General features: G+C 42.9%; 1 pseudogene; it reads left to right on the top strand.

The window, feature by feature from the left end:
• The first annotated feature begins 13463 nt into the window (after positions 1 to 13463).
• Positions 13464 to 13581, top strand: LOC124722754 (annotated as a pseudogene).
• Positions 13582 to 24299: the final 10718 nt, after the last annotated feature.

Below are 24299 nucleotides of genomic sequence, written 5' to 3'. Positions count from 1 at the left end.
GTTAATCAACTATCGCTTCTACTCTTCTGTAGCTTAGTTACACTATTTCTTTTTGTATTAATAGCTCTAGATTCACCTGACCAAATGTACCGTTCTTCTTGCCACCGAACTTCACTAATACCATACTACTTATGTATCTGACAACAATCTACCCATTTTCCTTTTTAAATTCTGTAACCTACCTATCCGATTAAGGGCTCTAACATTCTACACTCCGATCCATAGAATATTAATTTTGGTTTTGCTGATGACAGCGTCCTCTTGAGCAGCCCCCGTCAACAGATACGGATTGGGCACTATTATGACTCATGAATACTTTATTCAAGAGAAAGCCGTTATCATCAAGGTATACTGTATAGCTGCATGTACTCGCCAAAAATAACGCCTGTATTTTCCTATGCTTTCATCCAGACTCTCGCCTCTGAAACTGTCGAAAATGCTGCTGCACCTCTTCAAGAATCAAAAGTTAGGCTGATCTCTCCACAGATTCGTCTCCGTGGTCGGTACGCCTACGGTAAGTCTGTCTGCGATAGGAAGGACGTCCCGCCACCCTCTGCCACTAACATTGCCAAATCCGAATCAACATGTCGACCCTGTGAAGACACAGCATAAGGCCAGGAAAAGGAGGAAAAGAGAAATTTTACTTTTAATTTATTCGTATTAAATTTGACACCTCGTCCCCTTAAGTGCTGAACGTAAACTAAAATTTGAAAGTTGAAAATACTGAAACAGAGGAATGATTTAGATTGGTGCGTAAATCAGAATTGGCAGATATCTCACCATATAGTGACCTAAATCTTTGTTTAGCATTCTATCAACAACTGTTTATAGTGGACATCTCAATCGAAACAACTAATGTCTCCCTCAGTTCCTTTTGCAGTTAAGTATAGAGATGTCTGCCTTGCTTGATGCTACACACTACAAGGTAAGGATTGAAATGGCACAAGGACTAAGAAGTTGTTCATGTTGTAAATAAATGTGAAGTTGTTAGCTTCCAATAACGTAAAAGGTAGTAATTTAGGTTTACACTTATTTACAGTCAGCATTACTATACACGTGCCTGGAAGTAATGATAGGATACATGAAGTGAAATGGTAATATGCCCACAGTTACAGATAAAGAGATTAAAAGGACTGGAGTCGTTAGTAAGAATATTGAAGTGAGCAGTTTCGTCCATTACACAACACTTCTACGTACTGGAACAGCTAAGTAATTGAAGATATACTTTCCTAGCCTGTATTTTTCGAAATATTGTTTATGTTTATTGTCGATATAGTCTCTTTGCAGTTAAATTTTCGTTGTTCATGGATCGATAAACAATGTTTTAATTACATCTTGGGTTCTCGGGTGTTCTGCTGGATATCAGCGTCGTACTTGCACGATATTTCGGTCACGTAGCTCGTAACCTTCATCAGGTGCGACCTGAGACTGCTCCTCGAGTGGACCTGGTCCAGTATTTATGCCTATGGCCTTCCCCATCCACCAACGGCTGCAGGCGCTTCCTCTGTGGTCCGCGCCCATTCCTGCGACCTGCTGGAGCGTTGCTCCTCCGTTTTCCGTCCGCTGCGGTTCTAGGTGTCCCCTCTGCGGTCCGCGCCCACCAAACCCGCTCCTGGGGGTTTTATCTACGGTCTGGGATACCAAGCGTTCCCCCTGCGGTCCGCGCCCGCTCACCACGACCTGTTGGAGCGTTGCCGCTCCGTTTTTCGTCCGCTGCGGCTCTGGATGTTCCCTCTGCGGTCCGCGCCCACCAGTCCCACTTCTGGGTGTTCCATCTTCGGTCTGGTGCGCCTGGCAGTCCGTCAGGGGCTCGTTTTCCATCTCCATGTCTCTGTTTCTTCTGTTTGTGTAGTGTTGCAGCTGGTCCCATTGCTCCTTTAACACCTTTAACACCTAGAACCGCAGCGGACGGAAAACGGAGGAGCAACGCTCCAGCAGGTCGCAGGGAATGGGTGCGGACCACAGAGGAAGCGCCTGCAGCCGTTGGTGGAGGGGGAAGCCATAGGCACAAATACTGGACCAGGTCCACTCGAGGAGCAGTCTCAGGTCGCACCTGATGAAGGTTGCGAGCTACGTGACCGAAATATCGCACAAGTACGACGCTGATATCCGGCAGAACACCCGACAACCCAAGATGTCATTAGATTGCTGGGAAAGCCTGAAGAGTTACAATGTTTTAATTGTCTTCTGACTTCATAACTGTACACGTAACGTACTATATAACTTAAGAGCATAACTGTCATGTTTCTATACTTACTAGATGGCCTATGCTCAATTTTGTTTGTATACAAACGTAAGTGCGAAAGTCTGTGGTGCAGTGCAGCTCCTGGATGACTTCATTGGGGACAATGTATTTGCGTGGGAAATGGTGATGTAAGGAGACTCTTCTATTTCATTGCAGAGTAGGTACAGGAGATAAAAAAGGGCTGAACAGGAGAGAAAAGTTTAATGCCCTTAAGGCAGAGATTGGATGTGCTGGAAAGAACTGGAATGGGAAGTGATGGCAAGAAACAAGGACTACAGGAGGAAAACCGTACCTGACAGCTTTGTCACTGGCACAAAAAATTGATTTTCTCTGGTACCTCAGAAAAGGAAGAGTCTCCAGCAGATATAGGGGTAGCCAGGAAACGGCAGGCTTTCAACAGGAAACTAGCAGTTTCAGAGAAGTCGGAAAGGGAGGAAAGTCCTGCTGTTCGGTAGTAGTCATGGCCATTAGAGGCCTATGCTAGTCGTTGCAAGACGAGTTAGTAAAGGTGTACTAGGTCACAAATTTTTTTCAAGCTAAGTTGAAATCCTATCCAAGTTGTGGAGTATAAAGGTTCTTGATGCAAATATTTTTGAATGAGAGATCATATTGTAATAACAACGGAGCAGGGAACGGTATTGATAGGGACCATGTTTGCAGCATTCAAAGTGATCTTGTGATGGGTAGCTTCAGCAAGAAGCCCTACAAATCATAAGTTTATTATGATAGTCAGTGTTGAGCAGCTCTGTGAATCATGTCAATATCGCGTTAGACCAGCTGCTTATGTCCAGTGCTGTGATGAACATTCGTTTGGTTTTTGTTGAAGATATGGACAGGTAAGGTTTTACAAGTGGTGGCCTACATCTCAACAGGAATGGCAAAGGGAAAGTTTCTATATTGATAGCAAAATCCTTAAAGTGGGACACTTACATTCATCTGTGTAGTCACTGATGTGGGGGAAGCACATTTTTAGAAATAAACACAGATTTCAGGCTCCCTGTACTGAAAGAAGTAAATTTAAAAGTTGATGTTGAAATGTGCGGAGATGAAAATGAAGTTAAAATAAAAATAGTGCATCAAAATAGTAAAGGGTTGAAAATAAAGTCAATGAACGTCTGATTTCCTTACATAAAATGCATCCCCAAATCTTGTAGATACAATATATATTTTTGAAACTCATTCTACAGAATGTATAGGAGTGCTATAGACTGCTGGATGTAAATTGGAAACTAGTTACTACAAGTCAAAACTGTATATAAATTAGCAACTAGTTACTACAGGTCAAAACTGGAAAAAGGAGAAATTTCTACTTTCATTAGTAGGGGATATAAATAAAAGAAAAATTGATACGCACACTGAGATGACAAACGGCATGGGATAGCGATATACATATCCACAGGTGGCAGTAGTATCGCATACTCAAGGTATAAGAGGGCAGTCCATTTGCCGAGCTGTAATTTGTATTCAGGTGATTCATGTGAAAAGGTGCCCGATGTGATTATGGCTGCACAAGGGGGTTAACAGACATCGAATGTGGAATGGTAGATGAAGCTACATGCATGGGACATTCCACTTTGTAAATCTTTAGGGAGTTTAATACTCTCACCAAAGACAAGAGAATTGCTGATGGCCTTCACTTAACGACCGAGAGCACCGGTGTTTCCGTAGAGTTGTTAGTGCTAGCAGACAAGCAACAAAGTTTACAATAACGGCGGAAATTAATGCGGGACGTACGGCGATTGTATCCGTTAGAGCAAAGCGGTGAAGTATGGCAGGGGACGACCGACGCGAGTGTCTATGCTAACAACGCGACATCGCCTGCAGCGCCTCTCCTGAGCTCATGACAATATCGGTTGGACCCTAGATGACCGGAAAACCATGACCTTGTCAGATGAGCCCCGATTTCAGTTGGTAAGGGCTGACGGTAGGGTTCGAGTGTCGCGCAGACCCCACTAAGTCATGGATCCAACTCGTCAACAAGGCACTGTGCAAGCTGATGGAGGCTCCACAATGGTGTGGGCTGCATTCACATGGAACTGACTGTGTCCTCTAGTCCAACTGAACCGATATCTCATCATCTGATGCCTTCCATAGATGTCATGTTCCAAAATAACAATGACATATTTATGGCTGATAACGCGGGCCGGCCGAAGTGGCCGAGCGGTTCTAGGCGCTTCAGTCTGGAACCGCACGGCCGCTACGGTGGCAGGTTCGAATCCTGCCTCGTGCATGGATGTGTGTGATGTCCTTAGGTTAGTTAGGTGTAAGTAGTTCTAAGTTCTAGGGGACTGATGACCTTAGAAGATAGGTCCCATAGTGCTCAGAGCTATTTGAACCATTTGATAACACGGTCTTTAAACGTTCGCAATTGGTTTGAAGAACAATCTGGACAATTTGAGCAGTCCAAAGCGTCGGATATAAAGCCCATCGGACATTTATGAGACATAATCGAGAGTTCAATTGGTACACAAAATCCTGCACCGGCAACACTTTCGCAGTTACGGACAGCTATGGAGGCAGCCTGGCTCAGTATTTCGACAGAGGATTTCCAAAGAGTTGTTGAGTACATGTCACTTCGAATTGCTGCACTACACCGGCCAAAAAGTAGCCCGACACAATATTAGAAAGTATCCCATGTGTTTTTCACCTCAGCGTTTAAATTTTACAGTGATCAACATTTACAAGGGTGTGTTGCGGAAGAAGGTTTCCATGGAGTATCAGTTATAATAGTCAGAATATATGTGATTCTATTTGGCAATTTTGAATTATTCATGAAAAAACTTGGACCTTTATTAAATTTCTTGCCTTCCAAGCACAATCCGGTGATTTCAAGTGGAAATTTAAATTTAAACCTTTGGAGCATATGTATTGAAAAGTTACTTATGAATCTCTTGCCATTTCATACACTCTAGCTCCCCTGCTACAATTTTCTATAACAGTAATGGGAACCAGCAACTGTAGGTGCATCGAGCCTAAAAAGACGTGATGGAATTCCCGCAGCAAACTGCCTTCCAGAGAACAACAGTCAATTGCCTACGTTCAACATCATAGTGTATAGCATACATAGAAATGACTGGAAAACTACAAGGGCAGTAAATGAGAGAGGAACTGATTAATTCAAAAAGAATTTGCAAAATACGGAGTGGAAACATATGCACAGCAACCCGAGGCAAATGAAAATTGTGCTGTATTCCTTAAGACACTCAGAGTACTTTGAAAACCTCTTACCTCAGAAATTAACTGGTGGAAGCAGATAAAATCCATATAAACGCTGGATAACAATGAAATTATATCATGCAACACGAAAAGGAGACTAAGCATCAAAGTACACAGATAATGTCAGATTGAAATTACATTACAAACCGTAGTGTAAAACTATAAGTTATCACAGCATCAAAATGTATATACTGTCAAGAAAAATTAGCTCCTCCACACACAAAAACTATTTGGAACGTAGTAAAAATGAGACAGGGAGAACAAATCCAGGAAATAAAGAATTGTTTCTAAGGGTTCTTAATGAAAATAGCCCTAAATTGCAGAAACTTTTGATAACTTTTATCTGTCAGTAGCAGACAATTTAGGTTTGAAAATTTCTTTATATTCTAAAACAAATTTGACAAAATTCAATTTCAGACGCCACCACCTATTATCAATGCACTCAAACAAAATTAGTGGGTTATAAAGAAATCATTATTATCATAATGAAATGTTGTTCAGTTGAACTTAATCATGTACTGAGTGACTTGTGTGATGAATGTTTTCACTGAGCACTTTCCCATATAACCATAAATGTGCTTTATCAAGCGATTTTATACAGTGTCACGAGTATAACTAGCACTTATGGGAACAAAACGGAAGTACACCCCTTAATATCCACAATGGGTGGAGCATTTCACCTCAAGTCCGTCTCTAAGTATTCAAGTGTCTGTGCAATTTATTTTTCGTTATTGTGAAGCACAATTTGACGGGAAACAATTGTCTCTCGGAATAAAATGGGAAACCATCTTAGATCAGTCGGATACGCAGTACAAATACTGACTTTCCCTGGCGTATCTGGTTGAAAAATTGACTCGGACTACATTGTGATGTAGAACATGTAACAAGTATAGTAGGCCTATTGCCAAGTTTCAGTGGCATAATAATGTTCACTGGTGAAGCGTATCTACACAATATCGTGAATACTGGTGTAACGTGGAGTCAATATTATGAACCCGAAATAAGATTTCAGTTCATGGAATATCAACACTGACTGGCGTTCTTTCAGTCTCATGTTTTTCGAGCGTTTTTCTAGCTGTCGAACTGGCAAATGTACACTCGAGTCATTCCGTAAGTTCTTTGTAATATTTGAGCAGACTTGCTGACGTCTGCAGTTGCTTCCTGACGACTGCTGCTTTGTGTGCAGACACTGAGATGAGCGGCGGCAGCGGTTGTACCTGGACAGCAATAAGAATGAAAAGAGGAGCACAAACCACTGGCAAGCATTAAGATTGTCAGCAACATCCGCAGGAAAGCCGGCAGATTCTTGGAGCTACAGAATTTCAGATGTATATTTCGCCTACAGCTGACGACCTTGCCAGTACTAGGCTACGCAAAATACGCTACTGGCCATTAAAATTGCTACACCACGAAGATGACGTGCTACAGACACGAAATTTAACCGACAGGAAGAAGATGCTGTGATAAGCAAATGATTAGCTTTTCAGAGCATTCATACAAGGTTGGCGCCGGTGGCGACACTTACAAAATGCTGACATGAGGAAAGTTTCCAACCGATTTCTCATACACAAACAGCAGTTGACCGGCGTTGCCTGGTGAAACGTTGTTGTGATGCTTCGTGTAAGGAGGAGAAATGCGTACCATCACGTCTCCGACTTTGATAAAGGTCGGATTGTAGTCTATCGCGATTGCAGTTTATCGTATCGCGACATTGTTGCTCGCGTTGGTCGAGATCCAATGACTGTTAGCAGAATATGGAATCGGTGGGTTCAGGAGGGTAATACGGAACGTCGTGCTGGAACCCAGCGGCCTCGTATCACTAGCAGTCGAGATGACAGGCATCTTATCCGCATGGCTGTAACGATCCGTGCAGCCACGTCTCGATCCTTGAGTCAACAGATGGGGACGTTTGCAAGACAAAAACCATCAGCACGAACAGTTCGAAGGCGTTTGCAGCAGCATGGAATATCAGCTCGGGAACCATGGCTGCGGTTACCCTTGACGCTGCATCACAGACAGGAGAGCTAGCGATGGTGTACTCAACGACGAACCTTGGTGCACGAATTGCAAAACGTTATTTTTTCGGATGAATCCAGGTTCTGTTTACAGCATCCGTGTTTGGCGAGATCGCGTTGAACGCACATTAGAAGCGTGTATTCGTCATCACCACACTGGGGTATCACCCGGCGTCATGGTATGGGGTGCCATTGGTCTCACGTCTCGGTCACCTCTTGTTTGCATTGACGACACATTAATCAGTGGACGTTACATTTCAGATGTGTCACGACCCGTGGCTCTACCCTTCATTCGATCCCTGCGAAACCCTACACTGCAGCAGGATAATGGACGACCGCATGTTGCAGGTCCGTACAGGCCTTTCTGGATACAGTAAATGTTCGACTGCTGCCCTGGCCATCACATTCTCCAGATCTCTCACCAGCTGATAACGTCTGGTCAATGGTGGCTGGTCACAATACGCGAGTCACTACTCTTCATCAACTGTGGTATCCTGTTCAAGCTGCATGGCCAGCTGTACCTGTACACGCCATACAAGCTCTGTTTGACTCAATGCCCAGGTTTATCAAGGCCGTTATTACGGCCAGATGTGGTTCTTCTGGGTACTGATTTCACAGGATCTATGCACCCAAATTGGGTGAAAATGTAATCACATGTCAGTTCTAGTATAATATACACTCCTGGAAATTGAAATAAGAACACCGTGAATTCATTGTCCCAGGAAGGGGAAACTTTTTTGACACATTCCTGGGGTCAGATACATTACATGATCACACTGACAGAACCACAGGCACATAGACACAGGCAACAGAGCATGCACAATGTCGGCACTAGTACAGTGTATATCCACCTTTCGCAGCAATGCAGGCTGCTATTCTCCCATGGAGACGATCGTAGAGATGCTGGATGTAGTCCTGTGGAACGGCTTGCCATGCCATTTCCACCTGGCGCCTCAGTTGGACCAACGTTCGTGCTGGACGTGCAGACCGCGTGAGACGACGCTTCATCCTGTCCCAAACATGCTCAATGGGGGACAGATCCGGAGATCTTGCTGGCCAGGGTAGTTGACTTACACCTTCTAGAGCACGTTGGGTGGCACGGGATACATGCGGACGTGCATTGCCCTGTTCGAACAGCAAGTTCCCTTGCCGGTCTAGGAATGGTAGAACGATGGGTTCGATGACGGTTTGGATGTACCGTCCACTATTCAGTGTCCCCTCGACGATCACCAGTGGTGTACGGCCAGTGTAGGAGATCGCTCCCCACACCATGATGCCGGGTGTTGGCCCTGTGTGCCTCGGTCGTATGCAGTCCTGATTGTGGCGCTCACCTGCACGGCGTCAAACACGCATACGACCATCATTGGCACCAAGGCAGAAGCGACTCTCATCGCTGAAGATGACACGTCTCCATTCGTCCCTCCATTCACGCCTGTCGCGACACCACTGGAGGTGGGCTGCACGATGTTGGGGCGTGAGCGGAAGACGGCCTAACGGTGTGCGGGACCGTAGCCCAGCTTCATGGAGACGGTTGCGAATGGTCCTCGCCGATACCCCAGGAGCAACAGTGTCCCTAATTTGCTGGGAAGTGGCGGTGCGGTCCCCTACAGCACTGCGTAGGATCCTACGGTCTTGGCGTGCATCCGTGCGTCGCTGCGGTCCGGTCCCAGGTCGACGGGCACGTGCACCTTCCGCCGACCACTGGCGACAACATCGAAGTACTGTGGAGACCTCACACCCCACGTGTTGAGCAATTCGGCGGTACGTCCACTCGGCCTCCCGCATGCCCACTATACACCCTCGCTCAAAGTCCGTCAACTGCACATACGGTTCACGTCCACGCTGTCGCGGCGTGCTACCAGTGTTAAAGACTGCGATGGAGCTCCGTATGCCACGGCAAACTGGCTGACACTGACGGCGGCGGTGCACAAATGCTGCGCAGCTAGCGCCATTCGACGGCCAACACCGCGGTTCCTGGTGTGTCCGCTGTGCCGTGCGTGTAATCATTGCTTGTACAGCCCTCTCGCAGTGTCCGGAGCAAGTATGGTGGGTCTGACACACCGGTGTCAATGTGTTCTTTTTTCCATTTCCGGGAGTGTATTTGCCCAATGAATACCCGTTTATCATCTGCATTTCTTCTGGGTGTAGCAGTTTTAATGGCCAGTAGTGTATTATGTAGGTCTTTGCAAACCATGCGCCAAGTGGAGAAACTGCACGCATGGTAGAGATACCGTGAACATAGACGCCACACTGAATTACGCCAGACAACCGAATCAGCCGCAACCGATGAAAATATTAGAACTCGCCGTAGTACGAGAGTCACTCAATAAGTCATGGCAAGGATGATATATCGTGCGAGTGTGTGGTATCACCGTAATCGGAGTAATTAGATTCGAAAGCCCGTGGTAAACATTACCGAAATCAACCGACAGTTTGTGACCCCATGCGTTGATGGCTCGACACCAGCGCTTGAATAATCCGATGTGTGCGAGGCTGTGCTACCAGGTGGATGTAAGCAGAGTGGAACAGCGAGCATACGTGAAGTTTGTGCCGTACTGTCTGCGACGTAGGCCTACAGTTCGGCGAAAACGTCCGTCAGTGCTGGATAATCTAGTCACATGCCATGATAACGCTACATCCCACACTGTAGGCGTCATCAATAATGGTGTACTGTCACGTGTGCAGGCGGCGAAAATGGCGTGGAGACAGAGGGCCGCAGATTGTAACCCAGTGTCGCCGCCTCCACTGCCCGCGCCGCCCTTCTTTCGGCTACACAGACAGCGACACAAATGGAACGAGGGAGTGGGTGATGGCTAACGGTTTCATGACGTCGTCTCGGGCAAAGCTGCAGTTATCAGGACGTACCTTAGAAGGCAACAAGACTGTTTGTCGAAATATCGTGGAGATGTTACGACGTGCGGATGCGCTATAATTGCTCACTACACGTATTCGTACTTTAAACCCAAATACAGAATACTTTACGATTGTTATCATAGTGTTTCGGCCGGCCACGACCATATTCATGTTTTTGGAAACCGAATCAGAATACCATAGTCATATTCATTGACTGTGGCTAAAATAATAAGATGTGCACAAAATTTGCCATAGAATCATTGTAAACCAAGGCTTCAGTTGCGAAAGAGATGGAGTCGTTGAGAAACGCGTATCCAATTAGCTCTTTACGAGGTCGATAAACGCTAATATGACTTTAAACATAAAATACTAAGAGAAGGTTTTGTTTTATTTACTAATATTTTCCTCTCCATTAATGCATTATGCAGTGGAGACAGTACTCTTCATTCAACCTAGTTTGATGCAATCTAATAAGCAAACTTTCATTTTCAAACGAACATTTAAAAACTTTGTTTTGAAAACAAACTTTTCTCTTACCTGGGGGTATCAGCGCAAATGAGATCATCCAGAGAAAAATTTGCATGGTAAACATTTAAAAAAAGTTGATTTCGTATGCAAATGTTGCGGGTGCTGTATGCATCGAGAGAGATGAATGCAACGCAAAAGAAATGTGTACGGAGTTCAGCCCAGTCCCTACTCTCAATTGAGGCCAGTCGCAGACAACTGCTATTAGGAGCGACATTGGTGCCGTCCTTAGGGTCGGTTGCAGCCCAGCCATTGACAGCATCGTTTGCATGTGCGGTTGGCCCTTGCGCCAGCTACGCTACGCCTGTCTTCGGCTACACCGCTCTGCCCTGCTGTTTGCCACTGGAGATCTGCCAATACCAGCACAAGGCGGGAGGCAGTAAATACTAATCGCGGTGCTCTGCTACACCGCTACTGTGCGCCGGTTGTCGAATGAGAGGTCACTGATTGCATCGCTCGGCAGCGTAACAGCAACGATATCGACGTTACCTGAAATGCTTGCGAGGACCGGGATCAGGGCGACAACGTGATCCTACACGGGTGTCGGACGTCGTTTAACGGCAAGCATTAGCAGTGCCTCGTGAGCTATTCAAGGGCTATACATTTATAAGATGTGTAGATACATAATATTAATGTGTGTTTCTTATGCATCTCTGTCTTTCAGTGCACTCCATATTTAGATGTGTAATACCTGGTTTCGTGAATTTGCTAACTGCATGTATTAAATATAGCGGACATCTTGCTCTTGTACTGTCATCGAGAGCATGTTGTCATAAAAGTCCTTTCCCATTTAATTTCATTATCCGCCACTACTCAAAATACACTTATGCTCATAAATTAAGGATAATGCTGATATATCGTGAAAAAACGCTCTGGTGGGCCGTTTGCTGGTATAAATCACTTCGGGGTATGACCGTGCGGTGCATTTGACCTGCGGTCGTCGCACGGTGGCGCTGGCAGCAGGACACATACGCATTGGTGTGTTGGTGCATATCAGAGTACAGTTCAGCGAGTAAGTGCGCAGACGTTTCCAGACGTGCTAATGGTGACTGTGTGTTTAAAATGGTTCAAGGAAGACATATTTATGACGTTATGAGGGGTAGAATACTAGGGTGACTGGAGACTGGTCAAACACAACAGGTCGTAGCACGGGCCTTCCGTGTTCCACAAAGTGTGATCTCACGATTATGGAAACGATTCCAGGAGGCGGGAAACGTGTCCAGGTGCTACAGTACGGGAAGTCCACAGTGTACAACACCACAAAAACACCGATATCTCGCCATTAGTGCCCGCAGACGGCCACGGAGTACTGCAGGTAGCCTTACGCAGGACCTTACCGCAGCCACTCGAACAGTTGTCTCCAGACACACAGTCTACAGAAGACTGAACAGACACGGTTTATTCTTCCGGAGACCTGCAAGGTGCATTCCACTGACCCCTAGTCACAGGAGAGCTCGTAAGGACTGGTGTCAAGAACATAGTACAAGGTCATTGGAACAGTGGCCACAGGTTATGTTCACGGACGAGTCCAGGTATATTCTGAACAGTGATTCTCGCCGGGACCTTCCTCCAGATGGATGATAACTCACGGCCCGACAGAGCTGCCATCGTTTAGGAGTACCTTGAAACAGAAGATACCAGGCGAATGGAGTGGCCTGCCTGTTCTCCAGACCGAATCCCCATCGATCACGTCTGGGATGCTCTCGGTCGATGTATCGCTGCACGTCTTCAAACCCTTAGGACACTTCAGGAGCTCCGACAGGCACTGGTGCAAGAATGGGAGGCTATATCCCAGCGGCTGCTCGACCACTTGATCCAGAGTATGCCAAACCATTGTGCAGCCTGTGTACGTGTGCATGGTGATCGTATCCCATATTGATGTCGGGGTAGATGAGCAGGAAACAGTGGCGTTTTGTAGCAAATGGGTTTCGGGATGGTTTTCTCTACTTATCAACAATACCGTGGACATGCAGATCTGTGTCGTGTGTGTTCCCCATGTGCCTATGCTCTTAGTGCCAGTTTTGTGTAGTGCTACATTGTGTGGCACCACATTCTGCAATTATCCTTGATTTATGAGCTTGAGTGTATTAATATCTTCATATTTTATAAGGAAACCTAATTCTGTGGATAATAATACTAACATAATTTTCTTCAGCGGATCACTAGGAAGTTTTACTTTCTGGCAACTGAAACGAGTCACATAACTCTTCTTAACTATTCTGTAACAGCGATGTTCAAATCACCTTCTCCAGCTATTCAGATTTAGGTTCTCGTGACATTTCTGTGTCATAAAAACGAATTTCAGTCACGCATAAAAATGGGGAAGGGGCATATGGAAGTCATTATTCATCACAAATCCAAGAAACATTATATTAAAATTGTAGTATCAATTTAGAAATTTCTTAGCAAATTTTGAAAAAATAAAATACTGCGAAAGTTAAGTCACAAAAATGGCAAGGAGTTCGAGCGGCGTGTGCATTCATATCGATACCTCTGAATGTGGAACATTTTTGGACTTCGTTACCTAGCTATGATTTGTCTGTCGTCTCTCTATGTGGCGCCCTCTGTGTGCCTCGAGCGGAGATTAATTGCACCTGCAGCTCTCCCTAGGCAATGGCCTTGCCGCAGTGGGTACACCGGTTCCCGTGGGATCACCGAAGTTAAGCGCTGTCGGGCGTGGCTGGCACTTGGATGGGTAACCATCCAGGCCGCCATGCGCTGTTGCCATTTTTCGGGGTGCACTCAGCCTCGTGATGCCAATTGAGGAGCTACCCGACATAACAGTAGCGGCTCCGGTCGCAGGAAACCACCATAACGACAGGGAGAGCAGTGTGCTGAACACACGCTCCTCCTATCCGCATCCTCAACTGAGGATGACACGGAGGTCGGATGATCCCGATGGGGCACTTGTGGCCTGAAGACGGAGTGCTAAGAGTTCTCACTAGAGACCTGTCTGCTGAGGGTTGACCTTCTGGGAAGGAGTCTCTTCCCGCATCGTGGTGCGAGCTTGCTAGCCATGAAGGTCCCTCACCACGTTTGGATGGCAGATGGTTACTCTGAGGAGCGTGCCAGTGCCTACTGGAGAGCTCCCGTTTCCCTTTGCCTGTGTGGTAGCAGGAAATGCTCTGCAGTTTGACTAGGTCTGTTTCCTGCTACCTCAGTTGGTGGACATGGCCATCTACGCCATCCGTCATTCGCGTAGGTCTGACACAACAATATCAGGGAGCGCCATTTGTTGTGCAAGTTAAAGTGTCCCCTGTAGTTTGTGAAAGCCACTGCGCCTTTCCTACTGAATTTCGTTTGATCTTCTTGTCATAAGTTGTTTTGGATTATACTGCTGGCCACTGTTTTGGCCTAAACCCTTAATGTGGACCACCATTCTTGTGACAGGGATGTGCCTGAGTTAAATTTTTATTCCACTTAAGAGGACTTACATTATACCGTATTTTGCTTGCGAACACCTGGTCTAGAAAGGCTTACTTTTACATGCACTGTCTGTGCTCGAGTTTTCTAGCTTTAGATATCTCTAAACATTTTCATTTTCTGTCTGGCTTTACCTGAACTACTGCTGCACTTATCTCCTAGGTCTAGGTATCTTTAAAATTAAATACCTTGATCTAGAAACATTTGCCTTTAACTGCACTGTGGTACATGTACTATCCAGGTTTAGGTACCTTTAATACTTTTCATTGTCAGTTAAGATTTAAACACCCATCTGTGCGTTGTAAGTTGTTTAGTTATGCAGATTCTAGTAGTTGCACGTCAAACGGCCCAGTTCCCTTCCCTCATTTTCCTTGTCATGGTAGGAGCTCCATCTGCTATTTGTCATATATATGTTACATAAATTTAATGTAGTTTTTTGTGTAAGTTTCAGAATGTGCACTGAATCAAGTAACTGCTCGGAGTATGGTCCGAGCTTAAGCCAGTTACCGTCTTTAATCCATGTTTTTCAGCCCTCTTGTTTTCTTTGGATTTGTACTTGTCTGCTCCTATGAATAACTGCATTAGGTAACTTGTTATTTTAAAGCCTGTATATAAGTTGCATATTCTGCTACCGTAGAAGATTTTTTAATGCTTAAACTGTATCTACGTTGTTGTCTTTGTGATACCGATTTCCAAGTAGCTGAAACTATTGTCATACCTAGTAAGTGTCTCTTGGTAGACTTTCTAATGTTTATAGATTTCAAGGGGTTGTTTGGTTTTGATTAAAAACGAAAGAAATACTATGTACAGTTACAGAAACTGTAATTTAATTTTCTTTATTTGGGGAGTTTGCATGAGCGTAATGCTTCGTAATTGTATATGCTGAACTTGGCCTCCATGGCGAATAAGTATTGATTATGTGTACTGTTGGTTTAACTGTTTAGCGTACCCCTAAGTCGCTACAAATCCTATCCCCAGTGACCTGCAGGGATGGGAAGCTTGAAATAAGATCATGTAAATTGAAGACAAACAAGATTGCACAATGGATAACATATTATTAGCTGCAAAGTACAATATGTACCCAGACTAAGTATGATAGTATGGGTATCAAACTTCACATGGACATATTAATGAAGAGATCCCTCAAACTATGAAAGGAAACGAATGAACAATATAACAATCTGGTTTATTGCTAAAAGACATTCCAAAAATGTTTTACCAACTCAATCCAAAACATAAAGATTAAACAAATGGGAAACGGTTTGTAAATTCGAACTACAGCCTTGACGCAACTGAGTGGATACATAGCAGAATGTTATAAGATTGTGTCATGAATGTGGCCAATGACTGCAGAAAAGGTTGTAAGTAGGCTGTTTAGGTTTTTATGTTGGTAACGGCACGTAGCGCTCTGTATGAAAATCACTGACTGCGCTGTGGGCAGTCTGTGGCTGGTTGGACTCATTGTTGGAATATTCGCTTGTGTAGTGGGGAGTTGGATGTGAACAGCGCGTAGCGTTGTGTAGTTGGAGGTGAGCCGCCGGCAGTGGTGGATGTGGGGACAGAGATGCAAGACTTTTGAGAGCGGACGATATGGACGTGGGTCTGTCAGAAAGAGGAAATTTGTAAGACTAGATATCATGAACTGATATATATATATATATATATATATATATATATATATATATATATATATATATATATATGATGACTTTTGAACATTATTAGGGGAAATACATTCTTTGTTCTCTATCAAAATCTTTCATTTGCTAACTATGCCTATCAGTAGTTAGTGCCTTCCGTAGTTAGAATATTTTATTTAGCTGGCAGTATCGGCGCTCGCTGTATAGCAGTAGTTCGAATAACGAAGATTTTTGTGAGATGAGTGATTCATGAAAGGTATAGGTTATTGTTAGTCAGGACCATTCTTTTGTAGGGGTTATTGAAAGTCAGATTACGTTGCGCTAAAAATATTGTGTGTCAGTTTATTGATGATCAGAATAAGTAAAGAGAGAAATGTCTGACTATGTTCAGATTTATTCAGCTGTCTCTGTATCAAATAACGCCGAAGTTTACCAGAACAGTAATTTATAACATTTCTAAGGGGACGTTTCAAGATTATTGATTTAATGAAAGGTTCTGGAAGAGCATGATCAAACGCCAATTCTCTAGCCTAAATGCTTGATGGGTGCTGTGAAAAACAAAAACAGTAAAACTAAATACTGACGCAAATTAATTGACTTCATTGGTGGCTGCTATGATTTCACATACGTACCACTCTTAAGGTTTGTGAGGGCAGAAGATAGCTGCAGTAGTGGCTAAAATTCTAACTTCAGTTCAGCCTTAGTACCTGTTGTATGTCAGACACATTCTGTGCTGGAGCTCTAAGGCCCATCGTGCTGCTCCAAACCCGGAACAAGTGTTGTCTGCAGCATCCCAAAGCAAGCGAGCCTCAGCCTCCGGCCACGCCGGCCGGAGTGGCCGAGCTGTTCTAGGCGCTGCTGTCTGGAACCACGTGACCGCTACGGTTGCAGGGTCGAATGCTGCCTCGGGCATGGATGTGTGTGCTGTCCTTAGGTTAGTTAGGTTTAATTAGTTCTAAATTCTAGGGGACTGATGACCTCAGAAGTTAAGTGCCATAGTGCTCAGAGCCATTTGAACCATTTTTTGATTCCTCCAGCGTTGGGATCTCACCACCCAGTTGCAATAGACCTTGTCAATTCCAAATAATGGTAATTTTTTAAAGAACTATAACAATGTCGTACTCCTGGAATTTTCTCGTGGTTAACCAATAAGGTTTATTTCATCTGTGATGCAGGAATGAAACAGAACGTCTCTCCCACTACATGACAGATTTTCAGTTATGGCTACCAAAATACGTGAACATATGCATGCTTGGAAATTTTTCCTCATTACTGAACTGATTACTATGAGCCAACCACAGCACCGCTTAGTAGAATCTGAACAAACATTCCAGCAGGCTGCGTCTGAGCTTAACGACTACTCCCACGCTTTGGATGCTCTAGTCTTCTGATGCTTTTAGAATCTTATAGCAGCTAAAATAGATTCCTTGCATTTGTCGCAAAGGCGATTTTACGGCATGCCACATGGTCTCCTTGATATTCCTGCTAGGATTTAACTGTAGACTGTATTTTTCTGCTCTCTACCTGTCTAGACAACAGCTTTCAGCGGACAACATCTTCATAATCATTCAGTTCCGTAAGGAAAACTTCCATCTCATGAGCCCCAATGTTTAAGAAATAGCAAGAGTCTCTCACCATAACAAGAGGAAAGGAGATATAGAAATAATCAGAGCTGGAATCAATGACTGTAGCGCATATTGCTTGTAGTTTATATGCAGTGTTAGTGATGTGGCTTGACTTACTGTCGAGATCTCTGTATTTAGTCAGTTACCATGCTATGGGACAGTTTGGAAATAAACTGACATGAAATACTTGTCTTTGGTGTTCTTAAATTTGGTCTCTGTGGTAAATAAACATGACAGAAGAACAATTTTCTTTATGTTCAGCACCTTGTCACTCCCAAAGGGTATCTTCGTAACATTCCCGAATTTCAAAAATTACAAGCTACGTTTGGACGTGAACACTTTACAGCTGCTTGCCTGGTCACGTGGGTGGGTTTGTAGCCTGATTAGAATACACAAGGAGCCCCAGAAGGAATGATCATTATTCAGGTATATGACAGAATGAATCATCTGAAGGAAAACTGTCTAGTAACAAGAGCTAGGAGTACTTCTTCATCTTTTATACTGTGAAGCAGATGTCTTCTACTGCAGTCCTCTTTGATTTCAGTATTTTGAGAGGTGGTAACGTAAACGAAAACAAGATCATAATGTCCAGTAAAAACCCTGTATTCCAACAGAAAAAGTCTCTCACTCACAGGCTCACTGCACCTGATACTATGACATGGTTTTTGCGTCCATGTTTATAACTAACAATCCATTGGACGGGTTACGGAATACTTCACAGAAAAGAGGAACTAACTCTCTCAAGAAGAAAATCAGAGGAACACAAAGAAGAAGCGTTCCCTCATTTACATCTCATCCTAACCTTCGTATATCAGTGGTTTTTATAAAGTATTGATAATGGTAGCTGGACATTTCAGTTATATAAAGCTTATATTATGACGTTGTCAAAGTTGTGAGAATTTGTTGTTGTTATAGCTGTAAAATGAACTGCATGACACAGCAAATGCTAAATTTGGCAGACGAATGCTTTTTAAGCGGTGCAGTTTTCTGAATTGCAGTTTCTTACAAGTTAAGCTAAGACGATCTACTGAGCACCGATACAAATTATTATAATTTTTATCATTATATCAGAGCATTTGATACTTTTGATTGTTATTTTGGTTAAAAACGTAGGCATCTCCGATACGTTAACACAGTGAGCGTGAAGGCTGCTTCGAGGAGACGTGACTGATCATCACCGCCAATAAATCACAATTCACCTATAGCTGGTAAGTGCTAGGTTGATGGCCATGGTGGATTTCTTTCCCATCTCTGACCGATCTGAGCTTCTGCACCACGCCGTCGATTGTAAGCTAAACACTGATATTTCATTCCTTCCAATGTGATACTCTTCTGAACAGCAGAGGATCTCAAGTTTTCCGAATATTTTGATCAGCTATGTCCAAGCCTGCACAAAAATTAACACATTTCATCTGCTGATTCTCGATTCGATTTTTGAGATGCATAAACACAAGGTATTTTCCAGTTACATACAATAAAATAGTAAACTAGAATACGTTATTTTCAGAACGGCAGTGGTATCTTTCTGGAAGAAAATGGAAACCTGCGAGTAAAGACAGGATTCTTTTGTACTTTATTTGGTGCTCACTGAATTAATGAAGTAACGCCCATAATTAGAGGTGGATCCCTGCCTGAGTTGAACTCGCTAACCTCTACACCAGCTGACTGTAGGAGGCGATGGGGATTCTGTATGACGAGGATTTAAACTTGTAGATACTTTAGATCGATCTCCAGTTGCGTCCTTCGCTCCTAATCAGTTACTCACTTTCCGCAAGCATGATTTATTACCACTTGTCAGGAAGTTGTGCTTTCCGTTGCAAGAGTGAAAGTTTATTTACGTAAAAATGGTGACACTTCTGACGCATAATACGTACTTCTATAGCGTAATAACTTGGAACTAATACATGCAGCAGAAGGTACTATCATTACTGCACATGAAACATATATCGAAGCCTGAAGCTGTCATACAGCGCCATCAACTTGTACGTGTAGGCCTATTTAAACTTTTCGCTCACTTCTTACTGCTCCCTAACTGACATTTCACCTGTACTGCAAAGGAGTAGATACAATAATACGATAATTATTTCATTAGCGACCGATATCTCAACAGTTTAACAGAGGCGTGTATCACCAAGAAATTAGAACAAGTGGTATTAAACGTGTCCACAGGCACAGTAAAAGTAAGTTTAATACCACCACATACTTATTACATTAAAATCTATATCTTTATTAACAGTCTCCAGATCCGTATAAATAATAGTTACATTAAGGACATATATCACATGAAAGAGCGTACCCAGGATTGTAGCTGATTTGGGAGAGGATAACTGGACAGTCATGTTAATAAAACGTTTCTTAGGTGACCGTCTACAGCAGCTAAATATTTTGAAAGAAACATATTTCTGCCATCAGCTGGAACAACTGTGTGTTTATTCTCTACCACTTTGTTTATTACAACTATATCTACAGAACAAAAACAGTGTACAGGAGTGTATATGTTCGTCAAAAGTGACCAAACCAAATATGGAACGTACGTAGCTGTCATAATAGTCTGCACGTACACAGTCCAAATAAACGTGCTGTTCACTGGCACAGCTACCGTGATAGCTCCGTACTTAATAACAGACACTTCACAACTGTTTGACAGGCTGACTGTCTGTCAGAATTCTGATTTTCATTTATGAATCCTATTTTCAATTTTGTAATTCCATATAGCATATTTTGCCATACTTTCTCTCTCTTAATATTTCATATTTAATACACCCCTTGGTTCCTCTGCCTGAATTTCCCAATCCCTATTCTTTCTTCGTATTTTAAACTGCTTACATCTTTTTGAAATATGTTGTTCTTTCAAGATATGTACGCACTGCTCAGTGCAGTTTGTTTTTATTCACTATTCCAGCGGTTTGCGATGTATTTGCTTTGCTTTCCTCAGAATTCTACTTACATTCGATTTTAATTTGATACATTACATGATTTACCGTTCATGACTACTTTCTCCAGTTGTTACTTCATGGTACCATCCGCCCCTCCTCTTCCCTCCCCATCTCCGGGTTTTTGCTTGTAGTTTTAATCTGTTACATTCCATCTTATGGGTATCTTTTCTTTCATGTTAGTTACGCCCTGATTAATATTGCTCTCCGTACTTGGGCCAGGTATATCCTTTAACTCGAGAGATATCTTTTCTGTAACGTATACCGTCTATGGGACACCTACGCGTAAACCGAGAGTTAAGGCTAAAATCATATGAAATTTTTAATTTATGCTATGTTGTTGTTGCTGTTGTTGTGGTCTTCAGTCCACAGACTGGTTTGATGCAGCTCTCCATGCTACTCTATCCTGTACAAGCTTCTTGATCTCCCAGTACCTACTGCACCCTACATCCTTCTGAATCTGCTTTGTGTATTCATCTCGTGGTCTCCCTCTACGATTTTTACCCTCCACGCTGCCCTCCAATACTAAACTGGTGATCCATTGATGCCTCAGAACATGTCCTGCCAACTGATCCCTTCTTCTAGTCAAGTTGTGCCACAAATTTCTCTTCTCCCCAATCCTATTCAATACTTCCTCATTAGTTTTGTGCTCTACTCATCTAATCTTCAGCATTCTTCTGTAGCACAACATTTCGAAATTTCTATTCTCTTCTTGTCCAAACTATTTATCGTCCATGTTTCACTTCAACACATGGCTACACTCCATACAAATACTTTCTGAAACGACTTCCTGACACTTAAATCTATACTCGATGTTAAGAAATTTCTCTTCTTATGCCATATAGGAATTATTTTCACAATTATTTAATTGTTGTTCAAATGCTTCTAGTTTATTTTATTGCACTAAATCATGCCTGCAGCATTTTACTATTTATCACACAAAAGGACATAATTTTGTATGGTTATTTTAAATAACACACATAAATGGACTGTTGGAGTAATGAATTTTACCTTCTGAAAAATTATACATTCTCTGTAGCAAATAAATTTCCATATAGAACTAAATTCCATTTGCGCATAAACAATCCACCCTATAGCTACAAAAAGGAACTCTGTCAAATTCACATGGTTTTGCTGAGAATTACATTCCTCTTATCACCAATCAGAACACATTCGATTTTAATAGACAGTTTAAGCATTTCATTGAAGAAACAGACAGATGCCCATCACAACTTTCCTGAAGTTCTTCCTCTGAATGATACTCTTGTTCGATAGCGGAACTGTGATCACTGGATAATGTAAAATCTTCGTCTTTTTCGTTTATTTCTTGATCTATATCACTGACGCCTTCCTCCATAGGCCGACTAACGATTTCATCAAACTCGGGAAAGCTAAAACTGACACATTCGTGTGAACACTATTTGAGCTATACGGTACCTTACTGAAGAAAACAGGACGTAGTTCACGAGGCGCGGTCTACGAGACTCCAACACCTATCAGTAACACGTGTCAACAATAAACATAGAACGCCATAACGCAACCGACAGCAAAACATCGTAGGCTTGGCAGTTTAAGGAGGGTAGGGGGAGTATAGAAGCATTCCACCACAACTGGCCTTGGAGAGCGAGTTCGAAAATTTTCGCGCCGTCTGGGAGACCACACTTCGTGCTTTAAGGGTTTAATTCGTTAACGTGTTGTACTAAGTGTATTGATTTCATATACCGTTACTTGGCACGTTCCCGTATTTATTTCTAAGTTATTCTCATGCTGCTTAGTGTGAAAATAATTAGCACTATTTATCTGAGCCTTCTTGCTCTTTACATGCCATATGGCTTTAACGACTCCTCCCCCCCAATTTTTGCTTTTTTCAGTAGTCTCAATTTGTTTTAATTTTAGCTGTCACCCATTTTATGGTGAGTCAAATAATGGCTGCTCAGTGTGGCTAAGTGGACTTTCGTTCGTGCAGTAAGAGCCACCTAGTACAGCTTACATATTGTCAGGGCCCCCACATCTTAATCAGGTGTCTCACGTCAGTAGCCTTGTATGCGCGTTACTAAATGGCTGCTGGAGCCAATGTCATATGTATTTTACAGTAAAGTTTTACGACAAAGCGCTGCAGCATTGGGCCACTACCTTCAAGAATGTATTTTAACTTTTGATATTTTTTGGTGAAATAAGTATTGTACTTGAAAAGAGCCTTGTGACTTCAACATCTGTTTTGTCAATATGTGACAAGTGAGTGTGCTCCTCTAAGAACTTTTGTAATTATTAATTATCGAAGTTAGTTCCTTCTCTAGTTGACACTTGCATCTGTTTTGTAACGGTTTGTTCAATAGGTCCATTTTCCTACTGAAGAAGACAAATTTATATTTGCAACAGCCATGGTGAAGGGTTAATAAACCTTTAATACTTGAAGTGGTTGGCTGTTATTTTCATGTCGTATCAATCTTTTACGTGCACTGTTGCTGAAGCACATCAACGTTTTAAAATTTTAAAAATTAGTCGATGCTGTATTACGTTCGAAATATAGACTAACACACTATTAAGCGGGTGGTGCTAACGTTTTACCTGATCCATACATTTTGTAATAGTGTGTGTGTGTATGTAAGAATGTTTCACGAACCCTCATAAACCATGGACCAATTTCAACCAAACTTGGTAAATATATCATTATCTGGAAAGTATCTCTGTGGGGGAAAGACCTTCATCTTATCAACGGGAGTGGAGGCGCCGATGAAACTGAAGTATAGCCCACGTCATGCGAATACTCAGACGGTATTCATGCAATGTCTGAGAATGAGAGTACCTAGTGACTTGAAATAAACTTTACACATAATTTCGAATCTTTACTATAATTTTTCTCTTTGACAACCGCCTTAAAATAACGAAAGGAAGAAAAGTTTGTCGCTTTCTACATTTTAACTATTCATACAGCAAAACTGTAGCATCGGACATGTCTTTTTAATTTATCACTCTTTTACCACTCTCTCTGTTCACAACAAACTCCGAAGATAGTATTCAAATATATCACTGATTGTACTCGGAAAATCATGTTTCCGTACAAGGCCGTTTGTTGTTGAGGAGATATGACGTCATAAACGATACTGCATAACAAAACCGCAATGTTCAGAGACATTATTAGTAGTGTCCTGCTTGACACTGCGCTCACGTTGTAAAAATATCAAGGCGTAACGTTGCAGAGCGATGTAAAATGGAACGAGCAAGTGAGGATTATGGTAAGGAAGGCGTGGACTCGAGTACTGGAAGAATTTTAGGAAAGTGTGATTCGTCTGTAGAGAAGTTCGGGTAAAATATGCGTGCAAGTGTATGTGAAATAGGTTAAATGTATATGGCATGTGCACACACCGGTAAAGCTGCGGGTAAATAATTTCTCTTAAACCCCTGGATGAATTTCAACCAAACATGGTGCACATATGACTTACTGCCTTGTAAGATATACTGTGGGATTAAGAACCACCAGCTAACTGCCGGGGTGTAATGATAACTTGCTGACAAAGAGAGAAAGTTTTGTGTTAGCAGAAAAGCCAACACCGCGTTACGAGTGGAGGCCGAAATGCACGCGCTTTAGCTCACGCAGGCTGGCGTGAGGAGGGAAGAACTATACTGACGTGAGCTCTGGAACACGACAAGGAATGAGAATTCGGAAAGCAGACGTAATTAGTTTGATACTTAACTTTAATCCATTAATGATGAACGTCGCTCTTGACGGTACATGATTCACAATATTATCTGTTCAGAATACATTCTTGAAGATAGTCATTATAGTAACTGAATATGGCGCCTTGCTAGGTCGTAGCAAATGA

This window comes from Schistocerca piceifrons, chromosome 1 (assembly GCF_021461385.2).
Source record: "Schistocerca piceifrons isolate TAMUIC-IGC-003096 chromosome 1, iqSchPice1.1, whole genome shotgun sequence".
Taxonomy (NCBI): Eukaryota; Metazoa; Arthropoda; class Insecta; order Orthoptera; family Acrididae; genus Schistocerca; species Schistocerca piceifrons.
This window is presented reverse-complemented; position numbering and strand designations above follow the sequence as displayed.